The following is a 9,359-nucleotide window of genomic DNA, read 5'->3' as shown; positions in this document are numbered from 1 at the left end:
GGGTCTGACACGTATAAGGCAGACATCTCACCACTAAGTTACGCTACCTCTTCGGAAACTCGCATTGCATCCGCTGCCTATGTTGACGGCGGCAGCGCCTATCTCCAAGCAAGCAAGCAAAACTTTATTTTGTGTAAGGGCCTACGTCCTGGTCTGGACGGCCCGTCCGGCACATGTCTCGCGGATGGATTCCGTTAGGTTACCGTGTAGCCTTGTTCGTGGGGCAAGGCTCCACAAACCAGCCAATCCGGCGTGCGTGAGCACCGTTGCTAGGGTTTGTATCGCCTGCGCGTTAAAAATATGCCCGCGCGGGTCGGGGGGCAGTGCCCTTGGTATTCCTTGGGCGCCGCCGGCCTGTGTCTGCTCTGCCCAGTGGCGGCCGTTTCAGGGGGGGCAAAACGCATGCCTTGCCCCCCCACTCTGAGAACTGAGGGGGCAAGTGCCCCCCTTGCCCCCCCGGTTGGTACGCCCATGCCTGCTCTAGAAGAATGCATCAACACACACTATTAAATTTATATGCTCAGAGGTGTGTTTGTCTTTGTAATTAACAAGTTACAGAAAATTATTTTTTACGAGTGTAATATTTATTTTCTGTAGCTGGGCCCCTTTTGTACTCATTAGTGTCCGTGTGCTATGATGCTATCATCATGTGTGTATGGTTCTAAATATCCTCTTTGCAATGCCTCCGAAAGCTAAAATGACGTCAGCCGACCCCAGCTCACACATCTGACACGAAAACTGCGTCACTCGCTCGTCATCAATCAATTAGTCGATAAATATTTGAATTCGCGTTCGTGGCCAATGAGTGCACATGAGTGCACTTGCGATTGACAAGTTCCATGGTGTGCTTAAAAAAACACGGTGGAAGCTTGGGGTCATCGCACCGGTGCCCTAGCATGTCCCGACCGCGCGATTCCACTGTTCTCTTTTGAGTTGAGGATTAAAGCTAAGGAAGAAGTAGTTAAAGAATCATTTCATGGCCCCTTTAACACGGGTCTGCGTGCTACACCAGATAAAAATATTGACATTTTGCACGCCGGCAAACTTCCGGACGACCACATGGCCTGTCGGCAAGAAAACCTCATACTCGGCGTCCGTCTCTTTTGATGGCGTTAACAATCCTCATGTAGACCACCGTGCTGTCCTTCTTGGTTTAACCCCGTCGACTGTTCATCGCCCAAAACGAGGGTGATACCGTCGTCGACGTCGCTCCCCGCCAGTCGGTGAAGTAATGTCATCTTGAATGAATGATTGGGTCTTGAAGAATTATGGTGCTAAGCATACATTCTCTTACTATAGGGCAGTCGAGCAGCAGTCATGTCCCAAGGATATCGTCCTGTCGTGGCCGGCGTAATCGGATTTTGTTCCATAGGAGCGAAGTCCGAAAGTACACAGACGGTACGTTCGTCCCACGAAGCCGCCGCCATCCCGGCGGCGCAGAAAACCACTCGCCTTGTCCGTGCACGCTGCAAACCGTCTCATTTCACAGAAGAAACAGGCACCGCTCCTCCAGAGACCCGTGCCGTACCGCCATGCAAAGCCTCCTTTAGGTCTTTTACCACTTTTCAATTAACGAATGGAGATATCAACTAGATAAAGGTTGCCGCCCGGCGTCGCTAGCAGTGCGGTTACCATAGAAACCCCCCAGGCCCAAAATGGAGATCACTATAGGCGCTTCTGACGTCGTGTATCTAGATAATTTTGCGTCGTGTCGCTACTCTGGCAGCTACGCTGCCATATAGAGTGGCTCTAGGTGTACCGAGCGCTCCGCATTCTTGGGTAGTTCCAGGTGCAGCCGCTTCATGACGAAAAAGTGGCGGTAGCAGGCTACCGGTGCATTTCTGCTCGAAGGGTCGTGGCGTGAAGCGTCTCAAGTGTTGTGCGCGAGCGCACGGGGCACGAGCGTCTCGCACTCCGCGTGCTCGTGCAGGACGCCCTTACAAGCGTGTTGCCATAGTACGCCCCCCGATGGCACCACGCACAGGGTACCGGCTCTGGGTACCGGTAGGTACCGGTGCCATCGGCGTCATGAACAAGTTGCTTGCTAACGATTTTCTGTTCGGCTCACTTCCACCATAGCCAGGTCAGCCTAAGGTCACTGAATCCTGGGAAAGTAGCGCCAAGCGCCCCGTGTGGTCGTCATATTGGTCCGTGAAATTAGCAAGCTCTCCTTGACACCTCCGTTCTTGGTGAGCCAATGAAAATTCGCGTGTGACGGGAAGCTTTATGGAGACGTTTCTTGTATACCGAGATTTTGCTATCCACACACAGGTAAAACAAGCGCACATCTTCTTACCACCACCACATGCTGTGCTTCGAGGCACTGAAAAATAAGTTTACTGTTTTAAAATACGCAAAAAGAACAATATATTTGTAAGAGATCCGTGGAGATGGGCATGATTGACAAGTTAGTTGCATACACAGTGCCAAAGACGCTTATATTTGTGAGGAACGCTTCCAGCACGATGATACATCATATTGTACCTACGCGACTCTGACGACCTTGGCGCGGCGCTACAGTACTTCACGACGTACGGCTCACCCTCAAAGCCCTCAACGAGCAAAAGAGCAGAGCGTTGTGGGCCAGCCGGCCACCAGACCCAGCCTCCCCGCTCCCGGCGACTGGTGTGGTGAAGATATCCTAGGCGTAACGTACAACCCAATTGGAATCTCGCCCGAGATGTAGACCCGCGTTGCGCGCGACATCACGGCAAATGTGGATCGCGCCCGCGACTACGCTCTCCTTATGGCCGAGCGCCGGTACCTGGCCCAATCGGTGCTCTGCGGTCGTCTCTGGTACCTAGCGCAGGTGGAGGTGCCACCGCGAAGCTTAATCAGAGAAGTGCGAAGTTCTCTGTCCAGATTCTTCTGGATGGAGAAGACCGAGCCCGTCACTCGTCAAGTGCTCTCCCTCCCGCGCGAGAAGGGAGGATGGGGCTTCCCCTGCGTGGATGGCACGTCCGCGCTGCCCACGTCCCCGGCGCACTGGAAAGCGCTTCAATTGCACCGCCACCTCGTGGAGCAGGCGGCACAATTGGACATCACGACAACACCAGCATCACGCCTCGCCCAAACCCTGTTGGAACCACAGCTCACTCCCGTGCAGATCGGTATCTCGTATTTGTTCCCATGGGTCCGCCTCACGTCCTCCAACCTTCCAGGACACCTGCGAGACTTCGAGAGGTAGCGCGGCTGGGGAGTGGTTCCCACACAAGATTGGCTACTTCGGTGGGGCATGTCTCGCGCCGATCAGCGCCCGAACTGCGACGACCGAGAGACGAACGTGCATGTTGTGTCGGAGTGTGTGGTCTCAGACAACACTTGGACATCCCCAGGATGTCCTCAGGACAACCTTTTGAGGACATTATGATGTCCTGAGGATGTCCTCAAATGCTCCTGGAAACATCCTAAAAACGTCCTATTGTCCGGCCTCAGGACATCCTTAGAACGTCCTCTGGAGGGCAGCCAAGGATTTTTTTAGTACATTTTTAGGACAATGCACTGCAGGTGCAGCTGTTCACTGAGCTGTTAGGATGCTTTAATTTTTATTGTTTCTAGGTTTTCTCCAACTGGATTTTGAACCTGAAGATGCCTGCAAGAGCTGCCTGCAGAAAAAAAAATGCATTGTTGTGCACTATTTGAAAGAGAAATTCACACACTAATTCTAGATTACTAGTCAGTGAGAGGCTAAGAACACAGGGAAAGGAAAGGAGGAAGAAAGCTGGCGGAATGCTGAAGAGAAGAAAACCTCTCACCTCCAGCATCCCGTCGGCTTTCTCCTCTGCGTATTTCCTTGCGCTATGTTCTTAGCCTGGAACTATGAGCATGATCGTGCCATTCATTATTGCAAACAAAGGTAATTGTTCAAGAAATACTTTATTGGAGAGCAAATGTTATACATGACTTTTTTCAATGTCTGCACCAGACGTGCAGTCTGGCTTCGCATCTTGGCCAGCACTAGTCCGAATATTCAGCGGGATCTACAAAAAAAAAAAAAACAATTTCATAAGCATTAATAACAAAACAGGTAATGTGAGAAACTTACCATTATGTCGAACACCTCCGGCCTTTGACTGCAGCTTTTTCAGTTTCTCTTTAGCGTGGCGCAGCCATACTTTGATGATGGTCTCCACGTCAGCTTTGTTGGCGCACTCAACATTTGATTTCACTGATCCTAAAACACTGATTTGTGATGAAAGTCACGGCAGAAAGCTACGATGGTCTAGAAAAAAATCACAATTAATGTTCGGCGAGGAAGATACCCTTGGTACCGAGTCTACTTTCGCACAGTTGAAAAGCTCGAAGCATTCGTTTACGCGCCGGCATCTTTCGCGCCGAAATTGCCGTTCATTGCTTTCCGCCATTTCGAAGAAGTACTAGATTTAAAAAACACACTAACCTTTGTCACTGCCTTGCATTGCTGCCATCATCAATTTGAATGGAACAGCGCGGATATACAGACTCGCAGCGCTGACTGCACTCCGTTTCTCCTTATGTTGTACCGCAGCGAAGGCTAGAAGCGCGAGCTCAGAGCGTTGGCAGCTGCCCTTGGTGCACGAGAGCTTGTGCCGCCGCGATGTGCCATAGAGCAAGGAGCTCGCGCTTGTAGCCTTTCCTGCGGTACAACACAAGCTGAAACAGAGTATAGAGAGAGAATAGATCTTTATTAAAACAAAACGTTCAAAGTGGAGATTTTAGCAGCTGCAGAACCAGCGCCGGCTACTCCAGACCATTGATTGAAATTACAAGCAGCATATAAATTTTACAAAAAAAAAAAATTATGTACATACATACATACACATACATACATACATATACATATATACACATATATACATATATATATATATATACATACACACATACACGCATACATACACGTACACGCACATACATGCATATATATATGCAATAAAATAATCATTTACATATTTACAATATCGAAAACCCGACGTCACAGTACGTCCGACCATCCCTGGTGGGAGGCACCGTCCGTGGACTAAGCAACCGTCCTCACTATGAGGAGGTATCCACCTTGTCCTCGGACCGGCAGCCTCTAGAACGGTGTCCTGTCCCTTCCAAAAATAGGCCGCAGCACAGTGACGGCATGCCAGGAGCGTACACTATATGAAATTTGTTGTTGTCAATAGTTCTCACTTAACTTTGTGTCCTCCAGATAATCTACAAGATACCCGATCACAGTTTGTTGGGTCCTTCGTGTGTTCCATGGACCAAGGAGTGTTGTGAGGGACAATGGGCGGTTATCGATAGTAGACATTCGTTCTCGAAGATGGTCTCGTTCATCTGTGTACCTTCGGCAGTTGATTAGTACGTGTTCTGCATCGTCTATTTCGTCACATGTGGTGCACAAAGGGGAGGTAACTTGTCGTATTCGATGTAGGAAGTGTTGTCCAAAAGGAACACCTAATCGAAGTCTGTGTATCAATGTTTCAGAAGCTCTTGAAATGTTTCTTGGCATCCAAAATTTTAAGTTAGGGTCAATCCGTTCGAGGTGGGAGTTTTGAGGAGCGTCTTTATAACAAGTAGCCTCGGATCTTTTCCTTGATGTCCTTCTGAGCAGGTTTAATATGTCTCCTTTCGTGAAAGTAATTGCAGTCTTGGTATTTATATTGTGGGCATTTTTGGCTGCCCGATCGGCCGCTTCATTTCCTTGAATGCCACAATGTGCAGGGATCCATTGAAAATGAATTTTATGTCCAGTTTCAATAGCTCTCGAGAGGTGGAAACAAATATTAATGGCAATAGATGAACTTGTTGGTGATATGTATTTTATCATGTTCAGTGCGCTCATTGAATCCGTGTAGAGAGTCCAACTGGTAATACTTGTTTTCTGAGTAAAGTAGAGAACCGCTTGCAAAATAGCAAATAGTTCTGTGTTAGTTGAGCTTGTCTTGTGTGAAAGTAAGAAGCTTTTTTCTATATTTAAAGATGGAATTATAAATGCTGCTGTAGATGATAAATCGCTTGTTGACCCATCCGTGTAGACCGCAGTAACGTCCTCCGGGGCTTCAGAAAGCATTGAAAGTGTCATTTGCTTCAGCGTGGTTTGGTTTAAAGTCGATTTTTTCACAACTCCAGGTACTGATGTAGAAATATTTGCAGAGTAAAATGTCCAAAGCGCAGCTGGAGGTTCAAATGGGAGTGCGAAGTTTGCGGGAACTATATCTGCATTAGCCATTATTACCTTATGTACACTGGAAAATGTCCTACGGCGGATAGTTGCAACGAGTGGGTGATCATGATGTCGTGTAAGAAGGCGAATGAAATGTCGGAGAGTTTCCCGTTCACGTAGAATCGGTATTGTGAGGGCGTGAGCTTCTGCAACCACCAAGGAGCTTGCTGCGGCTCTTGGTACTCCCAAGCAGATTCGGAGGCTGCGGGCTATCAGATGTTTGAGTCGCGCTTCAAGAGTCCGGGAGAGCCCACATAATGCTGGAAGTGAATACGAAAGGGACTGTGTAACGAGTGCTCCGTGGAGAGTTAAAAGTGCTTTCGAAGAGCCACCCCATCTGGTTCCAGAGCAGCAGCGTAAGATATTGATGTATGGCGTAATTTTTCTTTCTAAATATTTTACATGAGCTGTCCAAGACAGGTTCCGGTCAATGTACACCCCTAGGAAACGATGAGCCTTCACCAAAGGCAAAGGTTTCCCTCCAAGCGTGAGTTCAAGGTTATTGAGTCTTCGTCGTGTAAATGGAAGGACCGCAGATTTCTCAGTAGAAATCGACATACCTCGTTCAATGAGAAATTGTTCAATTATTAAAAGTGAAGTTTGGAGACGAGTCTGAATTGCACTGGGATTAGCATCTGATGACCAAATAGATATGTCATCAGCATACATGGAAATTGATACATTATCTGGTAATAGACCAGGAAGTTCTGTCAATACAAGGTTAAATAATGTGGGACTTAATACGCTTCCTTGAGGAACTCCTTGTGAAACATAGTGCTTTGATGTAAAACCATTGGGCGTCCGTGCGTACACCGATCGATCATGGAGGAAATCACTCATCCAGTTCACTAGGTGGTCACTTACTTCTAGTCGCTGAAGCTGTCCGATAACATGGCAGTGGCTAACAGTGTCAAATGCCCGCTGAATGTCTAGAAACACTGCTACTGTGATTTTGTGAATGCTGCGTTCGTGTTCTACACAGGTCACGAGATCGAGTACAGAATCTATAGCTGACATATTCCGCCTAAAACCGGTCATTTGGAACGGCAATATTCCACTGGAATCTAACCACCAATTTAGTCGCTGTAAGACCATATGTTCCATCGTCTTCATCAGCACGCTGGTGAGGCTCACTGGACGAAAAGATGAGATGCTTAGAGGGGATTTTCCAGGTTTTAAAACAGGCACTAAAATTGCTTCTTTCCAGGCAAGGGGTATATAACCACTAGCCCAGCATTGGTTATACATATCCAGTAAAAAGGGCATTGCGTGCTTCCCAATATTCGTTAGTGCAGCCGGAGTGATACCATCTGGTCCTGGGGCACTTTTTCGCCTGAGCTTTCTCAATGCCCATTTCAGTTCACTTTTGTTAAATGGCAAATTCATGATATGGTTGTGAGCTGTTGATAGCCGCGGGGATGGGGTTTTCTGATCCGTGTTTGCTATGGCTGTAGAAACGTGTTGCGTCACTGCTCTGCAAAATTCTTCGGCTATATTCATATCGCTAACACCTCGATGAAGTGCCAGCGCGCGCAATGGTTGGCGTTGTAACACCGGCGATTTTAATGAGCGAACTATGCGCCATGCTTGTATTTCCGGGGTGTTCGGTAATATTGAATCCCAAAGACTCTTCCATCGGCGTTTTCCCAAATATTCGAGCTCGTGTTTTGTTTTCGTCTGAATTCGTCGGGCTTTCATTTGATCTTCAAGTATTCCGCTCCTTCGAGCTTTTCGTTCCGCCTGTCGGCGTTGAGCACGCAATTTCTGGTACTCAGGATCTACCCCTAGATGTCCTTGAGGGACTTTTAACGTTTGTGATGATTTCTCAAGGTTAATTTTTATCCCAGAAACGAAATCATCTAGTGTCTTCAAATTTGTCATTGAGTCAGCGTTCAGTGCACGGAACTTGGACCAGTCAGTTAAAACTGTATGTCTATGTTTCACAAATGGATGTAATTTTGTGTGACTTATATAGATAGGTAGATGATCGCTTCCCCTGGTGTCGCAGTCGGTATACCAATTGGCCTGAGCTACCAAGCCTGCAGAGCAGATGGTCAAGTCTAAACAACTAGTGTATCCGTCTCCTTTAAGGAATGTCGGAGATCCGTCGTTTAGAACGCAAAGATTGTTTGAAATGAGTATTGAGTCTAACATTGATCCTCTCTTTGATGTATGAGAGCTGCCCCAGGTTGGACTATGTGCATTGAAGTCTCCACACAGTATGTAAGGTGCATCCAAAGAAGCAATGAGACCTTCTAGGCGTTGTAAGTCTGTTGTGCTTCCTGGTGGTATATATACGCAAACAATATTAAGTACCAGGCCACGAATGCGTACCTTACAAGCTACAAATTCTCCAGAACTATCAATGTCACTCACAATTTCTACTGATGAAAGATCGGATCTTATACCTAACATTACTCTTGAGGAACGGAGCTGAGCGTTTGAGGGATATAGCACGTAATCAGGCAGGCGAAATTGTTCGGATACGTGGCCTTCACAGATAGCTAAAACCGAGAATTTGTAGCGACTGACAAAATCCTTGAAATCGCTGCGTTTTGGCATTAGGTGACGTGCATTCCATTGTAATAAAAAGGAAGTGGCGTATACCTCAGTTAGATGAGTCATTGAATGCCGTTGAGAAGTGGTTCCATGGCCAACAGAGCTTTGATGGATGATTTGGAACCGATTTTCGGGTATTCTTTGATGATTTCTTTTATGACTTCCATCATGAGAGGTAGGAACATGTGAAGGATGCCTTTTGCACTGCTTTCTTGATCTGGATGGGCAGACTCAATGTGATGCGCGGTTCTAGAACTAGTACGGCGTCGATTATCCAGATGGGAAGGTACTTCCTCTTCGGTATCTGCAGTTGCTTTTGGGTTTGGTGGTATGACGTGGGAACTTCCTTGTCTTGTCTTGTGATCTGTTAGTGTTGTGTTGCTGCCGCTTGGAATTCCTTGCAGAACGTCGGAAAAGGTAGGCCGTGATGTTTTATTTTGCGTGGTCATTTTGTCACTTGCCCTAATAACATCCGGATTAGGAGCTGGAGCTTTCCGTGGAGTAGGTTTGCCATAAAAAAGCTCATTTTTCTTAGCAGCATGCGCCGCCTGTTTTCGTATACAGCCTGCATAGGTTGATACATGGCGCGAGCCGCAGTTTGCGCATT

The 9,359-nt window shown here is 47.4% G+C and overlaps 1 pseudogene; it reads left to right on the top strand.

Moving 5' to 3' along the window:
- The first annotated feature begins 7,118 nt into the window (after positions 1–7,118).
- Positions 7,119–7,736, top strand: LOC121835938 (annotated as a pseudogene).
- The last annotated feature ends 1,623 nt before the right edge of the window (positions 7,737–9,359 follow it).

Source organism: Ixodes scapularis, unplaced genomic scaffold, assembly GCF_016920785.2.
Source record: "Ixodes scapularis isolate PalLabHiFi unplaced genomic scaffold, ASM1692078v2 PGA_scaffold1__304_contigs__length_218370807, whole genome shotgun sequence".
Taxonomy (NCBI): Eukaryota; Metazoa; Arthropoda; class Arachnida; order Ixodida; family Ixodidae; genus Ixodes; species Ixodes scapularis.
The sequence above is the reverse complement of the archived record's forward strand: the minus strand, read 5'-3'. Positions and strand labels throughout refer to the sequence as shown.